At 43.9% G+C, this 14,571-nt stretch overlaps 1 protein-coding gene and 1 long non-coding RNA gene across 4 annotated transcripts in view; both read right to left on the bottom strand.

The window, feature by feature from the left end:
• The window catches only part of DOCK10 (dedicator of cytokinesis 10), a 272,646-nt gene that overhangs the window by 227,068 nt on the left and 31,007 nt on the right, over nt 1-14,571 (bottom strand). The window lies entirely within an intron of this gene.
• LOC123599556 lies at nt 1,388-6,668 on the bottom strand. Its single transcript, XR_006713194.1, has 2 exons — nt 6,117-6,668; nt 1,388-4,630 (listed from the first exon to the last, which is right to left on the bottom strand). It is a non-coding gene; the product is annotated as an uncharacterized LOC123599556 (long non-coding RNA).

Below are 14,571 nucleotides of genomic sequence, written 5' to 3' on the forward strand. Positions count from 1 at the left end.
TTCATTTCAGGATGGGAGGGGTTGCAGGCCCCAGACATCAGGGGAGGTATGGAGGCGACTTTCCAGCACGGGATGGGGTGCAGCAGGCAGAAGCAGATTAAGATCAGCATGCGCTCCTGGAGAGAAGCTGGAGCGAGGGACAAAACGGGATCTGAAGCTTCACTGGCCACACCGATTTCGGATCTGGGGGGAAAGGGAAGGAAGAGAAGAGAAAGGGAGGGAAGGGGAGGGAAGGGAAAAGGAGGGGAAGGGAGGGGAGGGAAGGGAAGTGGAGGGCAGGGGAGGGGAGGGGAGGGGAAGGAAGGGAAGGGAAGGGGAGTTCCACCTCAGTGTTCATATGACCACCCATGAACTTGGTCTGCCCTATAGCTGGGGTCCCTAAAACCTCACCTCTAGCTTCCAAATCTCCTCCATCCCCCAAATACCTAGGTCCACACTTCCTTCTAGATATTTTGCTCTCCACTAATCCAACATTGCCTTTGGGCTTTGTTTCTGAATCAGCTCTGCCTTGCAACGGTCCTACTGCTTTTAATCGCTGCACCATTTATCTCTGCTGCCTCCTTTTTCATTACATTGTCGCCCATGTGCAACGGGAACACAAGCACGAGCACAGCTCACACGCACCTGCTGACGGAGGACGGGGTCAGAGAGCAGCCTGTGTTGGGATTTTCCATGCGACCCAGTGCCTGATGCCACAGGCGGCTGCTCTCAGGAACGGTGAGCCTAAGACTTGAAGCCCAGAGCTTCCAGCAAGCCAAGGAGGACCAAGGGGAAGCTGGAAAGAGAGTTATTTGTAGACGTGCCATGTAGTCCATAGCCACAGGGAGGATTAGATCGGAAGACAGATTCCCAGAGGGAAGACGGGCGTCCAAAAGAGAGCGAAGAACCCAAAGGGACTCCAGAAGGGTGAGCAGGATGCGAGCGTGCAGGCATGGGACATGGGCAACATTCTGTAAACAAGCACATGTCGCTGCAGCTGTCTCTTGTCTGTGTTTTCCCCAATGCGGATTCCAAAAGCTGTGAAGTTCCGCACCCTCAGAACTCCCGGGGACTCATGAACACGCTCCCCTGTTGCAATTCCTCTCGTCACCCCCACCGCCCGCCCGATGCTACTTCTCACCGCTTTTCATCTCAGGGTATCCAAGAGCCAGATAGAGATGCCCCCCCCCACCCCAAATGGCAATCTATGTAGGTTAGAGTTCTGCCGACTGTCAGTTTTCCATATATTTTCTTAACAAGTGCCTCTTTTACTGTGTGTCTGACTCAGCATGAGCGGATGAATAAAAATGAATGAATAAGTAACAAACCAACTTACTAAAGTGATTCAGAAGCATCTGGCTTTTCTTGGCTTAGCACCTTGGTGTTATTTGTATTATTGTCCTTTTTCAATATTTACTCAACATCCTCCTCACCCCCTCTGGTGTCAGAGGCAAAGGGGAGCTTCCCCTTCATCAGATCGCTGCTTCCAGCCTCTTGCTTTCTGGATGGTTCCTCTCCCCTCCCCTGGCTCCTTCTCCTCAGCAGCATAAAAGCTTCTCCCGCGTATTAAATAAACAAACAAGAATAAAACCTCCCTCAGCCCTGGAATCTCTATGGCTACAGCACTCTCTCTCGCCTCCCCTTCCAGGCAAACAACTGGAAAGAATCATCTAAAGACCTTATTTCTCTCCTTCCTCTTCTCCCATTTGCTCTTGACCCAGGGCAATCTACTGCTGACACTTGCTTCACTGAACTCACTCCACCAAAGGGTCACCAGTCAGCCCTCTGACACGGGTTTTGTAAGGAACAGAGATGGCCTAAGTCTCTCGATGTATTTTGTTCTCTTACAAACGTGTTGCTCTTGGCATTTCATTCATGGTATGAAATTTTTTGTGAAAACCTTCCTCAGGGTGGCTTCAGCGTGGTGAGTTTCCTGAAGCCACAAAAGTTATGCCCTATCATTTGTAATAAAGCACTGGGATCACTCAGGTCACATGCGCACACACGCACGCGCGCGCGCGCACACACACACACACACACAATGATTAGCTTTTCGTGCATGGTTGCTGTGCTTTCTAATGGTCTGTGTGGCTGGTTTCTAAAAACACAAGGAAAAAATCATGACCTCTGAGGAGCTCCTAGTGTCTGGAGATACGTACTCTGTTCATTACAGTCATTAGTGGAATTGTGCTTTCCGCGTGTGGAGGACCAAACCGTAAGTGATTTAAAACAGAGGAAGAAACAGTCCACGTTTTCTCCCCTCTCTCTTTCTTCTTTTTCTTTATTGTACGGTAAGACCCTTAACATGAGATCTACTCTTTAAATAGATTTTTAAATGTATCTTGCGGTATGGTTGTCTGTAGGCACGATGTTGTTCAGTGCATGTCTAGAAGTTACTCATCTTGCAGAACTGAAACTATACCCACTGATCAATGACTCTCCCTCTTCTCCTCCCCTGTGTACTTTCTTTTAAGTGACTTATTTTTTTTTTAGAACAACCTGTTCACTTTTACACCGTATTAAGGACTTCCTGTACACACCTCGTGGCAAGGAAGAATGCTAATCCCCCCAGGAGGCCATCAGAATTTCAACACGTTCCCAAGGTCTTTGCCAACAGTAGGGAAGGACGAAGGGATTGTGAATGGAGACGCCATGAGACACCCATGGCTTCCGTGTCTTTCCTCCGGAAAATAAAAAAAGATGTCAACGCAGGGCTGTAGCTATTACTGGAAAGAAGATCGATCACTAGAAATTGTTGTGTTAATTTGGCATTGAAGGAGTTAACCTACCAAAAAGATGTTTTGGGTCAACAGTGGGCAGCCAAGTAATATTACGGGCAGTGATATCTTATCAGTATTTTAAAGTTATTGCCTTTACAGGGATTGTAGAAGTAAGAGGGGAAATAATGGTAATAGACTCAGCAGTCTCTCACAGTGATGTGTATTTACCAACAAGTATGAAGGAAGCAATAAGTAGATGCCAGATGCTTTGGCAAGTCATGGGTGGGGCTTACAGAGGCTTGCAACAGTAGACAATAGGGTTTCTACAACACAGTTGTATTCAAAGTCAATGGCAGGACAGACAGGGGCAGTTAAGTTGGCCAGGGAAGTTAGTTATGGTTCCTCAGAGGCTGAAGTCTTTGAGTTGTGTCGTGAAGGATGAATAAACGACACTTGGGAGGTAAAGTGAGGAAAAGTGTTTCAAACATAAAAACCAAAGTCCCTCATGAAGGCATCCCACTTCTGGAGGCCACATCTGGAGGCAGATGTCACTTCTCTGCTAAATGTTGAAATCTCTAAATACAGGTACCTTGTTTTATTGCACTTCGCAGACAGTGTTTTGTTTTGTTTTGTTTTGTTTTGTTTTGTTTACAAACTGAAGGTTTGTAGCAACCTTGCATTGAGCAAGTCAACTGGTGCCATTTTTCCAACAGCATTTGTTCCCGTCTCTGTGTCACATTCTGGTAATTGTTGCGATAGTCCAAACTTTTTCATGATTGTATTTGTTATGGTGATCTGCGATCAAGTGATTAACAGCTTGCCGGAAGCTTGGATGATGGTTAGCATTTTTTAGCAGTAAGGTTTTTTTTTTTTACATAAGGTATATACATTGTGTTTTTTTTTTTAATACATAATGTTATTGTATTCTGGATAGACTACAGTTTAGCATAAGCATAACTTTTATATGCACTGGAGACCAAAATATTCATTCGACTTGCTTTACTGCCGTATTCACTTTACTGCAGGGGTCTGGAACCAAACCCACATGATCTCTGAGATATGCCTGCGTAAGTGTCGCCCCCTGGTGTCCACTGTGAAAAGAGGCCTCAGGTGCGAACCCTCCTGCATCGTCTTTGCCAGATTGTTTTATAAAAGTAACCAAACCGTCATCCTCGGTGTTATTTAATCATCGCATCATGTATCCAAGTTTTTGTTCCTGAACGGCACGGTGAACACGAGGAAGCACAGACCAAGACCTACAATAACAACAGTATGAGTCTTTCTCAGTGAGTTCACGCGAAGTAAACCTGCTTCTTAGATAACAGACAATAAAGAGAATTATTTCCATTCATTTCTTTGGCCTTAAAGGCTGAGATCTGTCTACCATTCAGGTTTCTTTAACTTACGAGTATAACGGGATACAGGAAGTGTGTTAGTGACTAGTTACCACAGTATGTCAATAGCCAGACCAGCCAGTCTCAAAGGAAAGAAACAGTAGATGAAATCTCATTACGCACCCCTCCCAGAATGGGCCTGTGGTATCGTTAGATGCTCAGTGCACACCAGATAAGTGGTATGAACCGTATCAGTGTGGCCTGCCCTGGTGTGGACAAGTGAGAACGAAAAATTAGAGAAAAGATAAGTGCCATCTCTAAGAACGGAAAGGAATTTCAGAAGGTTACAGGCTTGAGTTAGAGTTTGCGGCATACCTACCACCTCAGGAGGGTTTGGATTCCCCCTGGTGGGAGGTAGCAGGCCTTTATTTTACCGATTCACCAGGATACGGATCGTAGGAACAGAACTACCCCCTGGGCAGCGCAACTTTCTCAAGTACAAATCAGAGAAAAGACCCACAGTCCTGAAATTATGCTTCACTGATGTTGTTGACTTCGGGTTGAATCAAATAAGCGTTTCGTTCAAGAATGGCACGTCTAAAGCAGAGAAAAAAAAATTTCCTAGCTGTTAGTTTCCAGGGAAGGTTTTCTCTAGTAATAGTCCTTTTTCCAAATTTTATGGACCGGAGTTGTTGGTATATCATTAGCGTCTTTCATCCCTAATGGCCTTCGTTGTCTATGAAACTACAAAAAATATCACCCCTTTAAAATTCTGTCATATGCACTTATCCTGATAAAATAAGGTCAGTGATTCCCAAGCCACTTTGGGGAGAGAAACCATGTTGTCTTGCATGAACTGCTCAAAGGCCACGGGAGTCCCACTTATACTCCTGCCTCAGGTCTAATGATAATAGAAGTCACTGTTAAGTTCAGTCAGGTCTACCAAACGCAAATATTATAACACCAAAACCAAGGAGCTATTTAGTAATCATAAAAGTGATGACGACTAACATTTCTTTTTTTTTTTTAATTTTTTTTTTTCAACGTTTATTTTTGGGACAGAGAGAGACAGAGCATGAACGGGGGAGGGGCAGAGAGAGAGGGAGACACAGAATCAGGAACAGGCTCCAGGCTCTGAGCCATCAGCCCAGAGCCCGACGCGGGGCTCGAACTCCCGGACCGCGAGATCGTGACCTGGATGAAGTCGGACGCTTAACCGACTGCGCCACCCAGGCGCCCCAATGACGACTAACGTTTCTTGAGCATGGCCTGTATGCTCAGCATTTTCTCATTTCATCTGTGATGCGGGCGTCATCTTATCCCTTGTAGTGGGTTAAATGGTAGCCCCTCAAAGAGATGAGTCCACATCCTCATCCGTGGAACTGGTGAAGGTGACTTTATTTGGGAAGAGTCTCTGCAGATGGAATTAAGTTCAGGATTTTAAGATGAGGTCATTTTGGATTATCGGGGTGGACTCTAAATCCAAAGGCAAGCGTCCTCATAAAAGGAGGGTGGAGAACACGCAGAGAAGAGGGGCCACCTGAGAATGGGTCGGAGATTGCGATGACGCAGTCACAAGCCAAGGAATTGGCTCCAGGGAGCTCCTAGAAACCAGCAGAGGCAAGCAAGGATTCACCCCTAAAATCTTCAGAAGGAGCACCGACTTGTTACCTACTTGATTCAAGTCTTCCAGCGTGTGAAAGAATAAATTTCCGCGGTAAGCCACATAGTTTGTGTTAATTTGCTATGGTACCCCTGGGAAACGAACGCAACCCTATTTTAAAGCTGAGAAACCTGAAGCTCAGAGAGGTTAAACAACTTTCCCAGGGCTACACAGCTAGTATTAATATATGGGAGAGCCATGGTTGCATGCGTCGTTCTGATGCAAGAATATGGGCTCTAAGCATAAAGCCACAGGCCTGGCCTAAAAGACTGGAGAGCATTTATTTTCCTAAGTGAAAACCATGAATGCCTAGTGTGCTGATCAGAGTTTCAGAGCAGCCCCTTCCGGCAGCTTCCTGCCTCCAGAATCAATTGTTTGCATTAAAAGAGCCATTAGGGTCTATCCATCAGCAATCCATACCTCTGTGGGGCCCAGCTTCCAACTCAGGGAGAAGAGAGTTCGGCATTCGGCCCCCAAAGTAGCCGTCAGGGCCTTGCTTTCTTTCTCTAATCATCCGGATGATCATCTCTACTCAAGCTGGGCAATAAGACAAGAGGGAATGAACGTTAAATTAAATCTATAAAGTGCTTGAAATCAATCACGCCTTCCGTGAAACTAATTTTAGAAAAGAGGTCAGCAGGTATATTGGAGTCACTTTGGAAGAGAACTGAGAAATGGGGCTTCCTGTTGTCTTTAGAAAGAACTTCGCTGTCGTCAGATAGAATCTGTCTTGCCTCTACATCGGGGACAGCTGCCCTAGGGAAACAGCAAGTCTCTAGTAGTCAAAGTCGTGACTTGATGCTCTAAGAACAGGCTTCCCCTGCTCCCCTCCCCCCTCCTGAAGAGCAGCAGTCACCGATCCATCATCCACGGGCCACCAGGCAAGCTCTCAGGGACACAGCATATGATTTCAATCAGTGGTAAATTCACGGAGGGGACAAAACAAATCTTTAAAACATGTAAAGTTTTGGGGCGCCTGGGTGGCTCGGTCGGTTAGGCGTCCAACTTCGGCCCCGGTCATGACCTCACAGTTCCCGAGTTCGATCCCCGCGTCGGGTTCTGTGATGACAGCTCAGAGTCTGGAGCCTGCTTGGCATTCTGTGTCTCCCTCTCTCTCTGCCCCTCCCTCGCTCACGCTGTCTCTCTCTCTCAAAAATAAATAAACATTAAAAAAAAACAAAACAAAACATGTAACGTTCATGCAATTCCAATTGGACCTCCACTCCAGCAGTGTTGATTGAATGCTACATACTCACGGATCAGCAACTTGATTTTTGCCAAACTGCTGTATCACTTGCTAGTATATCCTTAACATCCTTTGAGTCAGTGTCTTTATTTTTTTTCCATAAAATTTTATTTTCAAGTAAAACCGTATGCCTTGACCATAAGCGAAATGGAGTATCAGTTGTCAAAAACAGAATAATGAAAAGCAATTTGAAAATATAAGGACAAAATTAAGTACGTGCTGCTATTCAATTCTACCTACCAAATTCTATCCATGCTACTGATTCTACTGACCAAATGTTGCCTACCAAAGTTTAAGCCCAAACCCGCACTCTCTTTGTGAGAAGGGGAGACTGGCCAATGCTAGGCAGGTGGTTAAGGCCAAACGGACTGTAAGCCGAGACTTTATCCTTGGTGTAATCAGGAGCATTGAAAGAGAATCAAAAAGAAAGTAACTTTTCACAGCGTGAGTTGATGTCATTTATTTCTTTTGGGGGGGCCGATGTTATTTAAAGCTGTGTATGAAATCCCCCCGAAAAAATCCTGAGTATGATCAGCTCTAAGCAGTTCACACTTGGGGAAAGAGTGCTAGTTTGGGGGGGGCGGAAGGGGGAGCAGGTAAGTAAAGTAATTTTAATACAATATATGTATACTTTAAAAGTTTAATTAATATGAAATCCACCTTCATTTTTCCCCCCATCTTTACTATATGGACTGTTTCTATACCTTCTATTTATTGCAATCTTTGTTCGAGTGGCCTGGGTTACTGTAAAATCTCCTGATTTTTCTCACTGCAATCTTTCTCCGCTTCAGGTTAAGTTTACAAGTTCACTCCTATCGGGGCACCTGGCTGGCTTGGTCGGCAGAGCGTGTGACTCTTGATCTTTGGGTTGTGAGTTCAAGCCCCGCGTTGGGTGTAGAGATTACTTACAAAGAACATCTTTAAAAAACTTCACTCATATCACAACTGAAAACATCCACACCTTCCTTATCAGATGATTTCAAATGAGGAGCAAACTATAAGGCCCTTGTTAATCCAACTCTTCTCTACTAGGTAAGCTAATAGTGTCCTTGCCATGTCTTAAATATTTAAGCACTCGCTCGTTTATGATCTTGCTTCTGTCACTTTTTGCACTTTAGAGTCACTCTCAATGCTTCTAGTCGAAATCCTACTCATTTGCAAAGACCAGCTCAAAAAGCACATTTGTGGAGGTGCTGTGATCAAAGCGATTTCTCTATTCTGTGTTTCTGTCTATTTTCTCTATTATATCCATTGCACACTGTCCAACATGAATTGTTTGGAGGTACTTCTTATTTGTATTGAGAGTTTTCATTTATGTGTGGAGAAAAAAAAAAGTGTCAAGGAAGCCACAGCTAGGGTGGAAGAAAAATACCGATGGATATAAAAGTTGGCATCTCCTATTGTCTGTGTCTTCTCAACATCAAGGATCTGGGCCTAACAAGTGTAAAGCAAACCTTGCAAAGGGGAAAGTAAAGCCTTTGGTTTTAGCAGAGGACTTGAAGCCAGGAGGATCCAAACTCCAAGCCCGGAAAATCACACCGTGCTGTATGGCAAGAGCTCATTCACCTGCAACCTAGGTTCCGAGGGTCTATGGATGGGCCACAAAACCTGAGATGCACATATGCATCACAGAATTTATAAAAAGAATGCAAAGTAGATTCTGTCATCCACCATGTTGCCTGATGTTTAGTTCCAGCAAATTTCTAGAGTAGATATTAACAGGATGGTTTGTTGGCTCTTGGGAAAGGAAAAGTTGGTCATGAAGAGTCACTACAAATCAGGTCATTGAATTGAATGCATTGAATCAGGTCATGACATTGAATCAGGTCATGACAATCATGTTTCCTTTTACTTAGGCCTGAAACAGGATGATTGCATGAATTTTTTAAAGGTATCTGATAAGACCTCAGAGATGTTTTTGTAGACACGTTGGAACGTGGTTTCTAGCAGTGAGTATAACTGCTCTCTCTTGACTCTGTTGAATAAGACACATGCGTGAATGGAACATGTGACAAAGTCATGAGGCTGGTTTGTTGTAGATGACATAAAGGTAGAGGCAAAAGTAATTAATCGGTTGGCATATCCAGAATCCAAAATGTTCCCTCATGCAGGCTAAGTCTAAGAAGATGAACTTCAATGAAGAGTAAAAGTAGATCTTGATTTAAATTTTGAAAAATCCGTGCTAGGGGCACCTGGGTGGCTCAGTAGATTGAGCGTCGACTTTTGATCTCAGTTTAGGTCATGATCTCATGGTTGTAAGATTGAGACCCATGTCAGGCTCTGTGCTCAGCAAAGCCTACTTGGGATTCTGTTTCCGCCTCTCTCTCTGCCCCTCTCCCACTCACATGTGCATGTGCACACACTCTCTCTCTTTCAAAATAACTAAACTTAGGGGCGCCTGGGTGGCGCAGTCGGTTAAGCGTCCGACTTCAGCCAGGTCACAATCTCGCGGTCCATGAGTTCGAGCCCCGCATCGGGCTCTGGGCTGATGGCTCAGAGCCTGGAGCCTGTTTCAGATTCTGTGTCTCCCTCTCTCTCTGCCCCTCCCCCGTTCATGCTCTGTCTCTCTCTGTCCCAAAAATAAATAAACGTTGAAAAAAAAAATTAAAAAAAAAAAAAAACTAAACTTAAAAAAAAAAAACCAAAAAAAAAAAAAAAAAAAAACATGATGTTATAGAGATGTGATCTACCTGTGCATCATGGAAAAGACTTTGGTATTAGTATAAACCAGCATGTAGTTAAGTTGTATTGGCAGAAAACCAGTATTTATAAGAAAGGCAATGGTAATCCTGGTTTTCTTGACATTGATAAATGTTGAAAATGGTGTTCAGTTCTTAGTTGACAGAGTATGAAGGTTGTAGACAAACCAGGATCGATTTGGGAGACAGTAATGAGGATGCTGAACAATGTGCATAAGGAAGTTCTAAAGAATGATGATTATAGTTGGAAAGATAAGACTATATCAGGCAGGCAAATTGTTGTAAAAAAACAACAACAAAACTTAAAAATAGCCGTGCACAAAGAGTTATGCCTAATTACAAGCGTGGCCAGTGATATGTATCTTATGCTTTGACAAACTCTTACCATCTATTTTAGTAGCGGGACAGGAAAAGATGAAAATCCAGCAAATACAATATACTCAATATAACCCAAAGGAGTAAATATAAAGCCATTGTCAAAGTCCAGAGAAATAAATTCCAATTCCGCAAATAAGGAATGTTCTAGAAATAAAAGTTGTACTAAAAGTTGTAATAAAAGTTGATGGCTAATAAAAGTGGAATTAGCCATCTTGCCATTCATTCAACAACTATTTCTTGAGTGAAGACTCTTTGTTATGCATGGTGACAGATACTGGGTAATTGACACGTATTCTTCTGAGCCAGTATTTTAAACCAATAACTTATGCTGATTTCAGGAAAACATTCATGTCTTTAAAAGATACATAAAAACATACTTAGATGGGCATTGAAGAGGGCATCTTTTGGGATGAGCACTGGGTGTTGTATGGAAACTAATTTGACAATAAATTTCATATAAGAAAAAAACATATTTATTAGCATTTATGCTTTTCAATAATCAGCTGTAATTCTTCTTTAATATATTTTCTTCAGGCTGACCTAAATTTCAGTGGGTCACTACCTAAATTTCCTTAGAATTAGCAGTTAGGAGCATTAGTATCGCTTCCTCTATCAAACGGTACAGAACTATTATTATGTACCAAAGATCACATTACAGAGCTAATGGGATCATGAAAAAAAAAAAAAAAAAAAAAAAAGCCTAGCTCTCCAATCTTACAAATAAGGAAACTGAAATGTAATGGGGTAAGTACCTTCTGTAGTGACATACACAATATGAAAGCACAGGTCTGCCGAATCTGTCCTTAGTATTCTATCTGATACCCCATCAGAGGTCCATAATCTTCCTCAGGCCACTGTATGTGGACACAGAGACGGACTGAACTGACTGAACAACCAACCATGCCAAATAAACACCATTGCCTCTGTTCCTAAACAAGGTCTCACTTGTAATGCTTAAACAAAATACGTGCCAGAAGATATGCATTTATCATGCTAAAATAAAGGCTCCACTGCAGATAGATTTACGAAAAGATTCCAATGTGGTAATCTAAGTGACTTCAGCCTCACATGATGTTATGGGGCCAGCAGCCAACGTTAGAAAGACCCAGTTGGGAAGTGAGGATATGGCGCCCTCTAGGGAGGACTGCTTGAAAAGTCAAGTCTACTCAGTAAGGGGTCATGGATGACTGACTTTAAATAGTCCCGTTAAAATTTCATGTCACCGGTTGAAAGCTTTCAACTAAACTAAGAATTAGATTTTTAGCTAAGGTGTAATGTTCTATCTACCAAAACTAAAACATCAATCGCTGAATCAAAATATTAAAAATAGATGATATGAAGCTCTATAAGAGAGAAACCTATGTAGGGAAGCTGTCTGAAGAATAAAGTAGTCTCAGCTAACCTTTTTTTTTTTTTTTTAAAGTGTATTTATTTATTTATTTTGAGAGAGAGAGAGTGTAGGCAGGGCAGAGAGAGAAAGAGAAAGACAGAATCCCAAGCAGACTCTGCACTGTCAGCACAGAGCCCTAAGTAGGGCTCGAACTCATGAACTGCAAGATCATGACCTGAGTCAAAATCAAGAGTCGGATGCCTAACTGCGCCACCTAGGAGCCCCTCACCTGAACTTCCAAGTTAGTATTAGGGAATTCCCCTCTTTGAGATTTCAAAAGCAAGAGTGTAAAATATTCACTGTATCCATTTATTTGCTTCAACCAAATAAGAGATTACTTTTGCAATCGTCCTTCCTATAAAAGATCTGTTTAATCCATCCCAGTGTCTCCCTGCAAATCTCATTTCACCCTGGGTGGTTTGTGGCAATGTTAGCAGAACGTCTGCAGAGAAGAAATACAGAGGGAAGGGGTGTGAAGGACACAGGGACAAAGGCACCTCTTGAGGTTTAAGAAAAGTCTGGCAAACTATATTCAGAGTTTGCTTAACAAGAAAAACTCTGCAACAGCCACAAATTCAAACTGGCCACTTAAAAGACCCACCCACGAATTTTCATTTTGACTCAACTGTATGCTTGGGTTCTACCCACACTGAACGATGTGGTCAAGCCTCTCAAATGGACGGATATGGGTTCCAAGACACTGAGAGGGGCCTCTGTATTGCCCTCTTCCTCTTAGCTGAGACACTAAGGCTCCTTTAACAGGTGTAGCAGTTAGTCGTTGCTGAGTGACAAACCACCCCAAAACTCAGGGCCTTACCAGAAATGCGACCATTTTTTACTGCTAAGGAGCTTAGCCGGGGATTCACTCACGTGTCTGCAATCCGCCACAGTTCAGCCAGGAAGCTGTGTGAATCTCTGGGGCCTTGGCAGACGCCCCTCTTTCCCAGTAAACATCGTCCTCCAGAAGCTGGCCCAGGCGTTTTCTCCAGATAAAAGCGGAGGAACAAAAGAGTAAGCAGGGGCACTCGGGAGGCTGTTCCACCTCTGTATGTGGGTGAAGTTTATTCCTGTCTCATTGACCACGGCGAGTCAGAACACCAGGCTCAGAGTCAGTGTGGGAAGGCATCCCCGAAAGTCCTGGACTGGGGGGATTTTGAAGAACCAGGGAGGTTGATGCAATCCCTTTACCAGGACAGGGGACGGGAACTGATAGGGTCCGACCGGAAGTAAAGGCACACACAGCCAATACCTCAGACACAGGTACGAATCACTACTCCGCATGCCTGACAGCGGTTTCTTTGGAAGAGTGGGATTTGAGGAGGGGAAGAAAGACCAAGCAAGCAAAAGAAAGTCTCAGAAGGGGAATACAGGGAGGGGATAATCAACTCTACGGCTCTCAACCTTACTGGTCACCAGGACTGCCTGGGGCGGGGGGGGGGGGCTTAGAGAAAAACACACTGCTGGGTGAAGGGGTGGGGCCTGCTAATTTGCTCTTCCAACAAGTCCCCAGGCCATGTGATGCCCTTGCTACTGTGGGAAGGCTTAGGGGGGCACACACTTGGGAACCTCTGCTATAGAAAGCCTTGGTGGGGCCCAGAAAGGGGTTTTAGGCACTTCTTTGTTCCAACATCGGTTAAGCATTTCATCTTTTGGTTGAAGTCAGTTCATCCGGTTTTAGGAGCCCACATTTTCAAAGAACCAAATGGAGTTGGGAATATTGATTCAATCTTGAAAAATGGATAGAGAAAAGAAAACAGAAGGGTTTCATAGCAGACAAGTCAATGAATCCAGGCTTAGAAACAGTTAAGTTCACAGCACTAAATCCTGTGAGACTTTTCTTCCAACGAAGCATCTAGCTTGTGTTAAATAAAGCTTTATTCAAATAAATGTAAGCTTTAAGTTTAAGCTTTATTTAAATAAACTAAATAGCACAGCAAGGGCATAAGGACCCGTCCTCCTCACTGGTCTAAATCAAACCAAACCTTGAGTAAGGAGGCCTATATCTTCTCGGTTGATGAGTCAAATACTTTGAAGGAAAACATACTGAAATGTTTCAGGTTTTAGAAGCAAGCCTGACCGTGACTCACTCCGCCTAACAGGAGGGCATGCTTTTTCTGATAAAGTTAAGTCGTGATGAAAAATATTGATAGGATATCACTAATAGCACATGGGTACAGTCCAGACTCTTGCACAGCAAGCGACTCCTGTCAAATGATGGGGTTCAAAGGTTTGATGCCAAAAAGGCTACTGTAAAAAAACAAAGAGAGATGATGTTGCAGAAGTTTCCAGAAAGGACTTGTGGTTTCTATGGAAAGTAGAGAAGTCACAGGTAACACATTCCTTGGTTGCTTCTGGTAAGAAATTTAAATAAAAGCATCATATCTGCCACACAGACAAACCTGCTAACGGTAAGGTGCACCGGAAACTTCCAGCTTCTCGAAGTGACTCCCTTTCACTAGTCAGTGAGGAAGGAGGTGGGATAAATCGAGACAGCTTGAAGAAAATTAATCTAACTTAGCTCTCACAGGGTGTCAACTCCCGAGACCAATGTCACCAGCCAACAGGAGAGGAAAGACAGGTCTGCAGTTACGACTTCGGTGTACGTATGGCTTTCCCATATAATAAAATTGCGAGGGTGTGGTTTTTAAAATGAAATGCATTCCCTTAAGCCTGATCTTTAAAGAATAAAAGAAGACAGAAGGCCCTCTGTCCTTTAGCAAAGGACACTCAGCCAAGTCAGGTCCAGAGCTGGGGAGAGCTGAGTGAGAGAAACACTTCGGGGCTCGCAGGGCACCTGGCTCCTGACAGGCAGGCTGTGTCAATATGCAAATTGGCGCAGGCATTATAAAAAGGCACCCAAAATGTCAGGCTTTCAGAGGAAAGTCTAGCTGCTCTCAGCTCCAGTGTGAGCCAAACGAGCCAGTGTCAACATGGCCCAAGCTGCTTTCGAGACAAGGCCCACGGAGAGTGGCTCCCTGGAACAAGCTCAAGGTCATGGGCGCTTCGTGGGGAAGAGGACTTGACTGCTTGGCAAATCCATTAAGCAGGGAGGAGAACCTGAAAATGGCTTTACGTGGTACTATCAGCAACAATTCAACACATAACGTGGCCCCGGATTTCCCCAAATGAGGCCCTGCTCATTCAGAATCTGAAATCCTCGGT

This window comes from Leopardus geoffroyi, chromosome C1 (genome assembly GCF_018350155.1).
Source record: "Leopardus geoffroyi isolate Oge1 chromosome C1, O.geoffroyi_Oge1_pat1.0, whole genome shotgun sequence".
Taxonomy (NCBI): Eukaryota; Metazoa; Chordata; class Mammalia; order Carnivora; family Felidae; genus Leopardus; species Leopardus geoffroyi.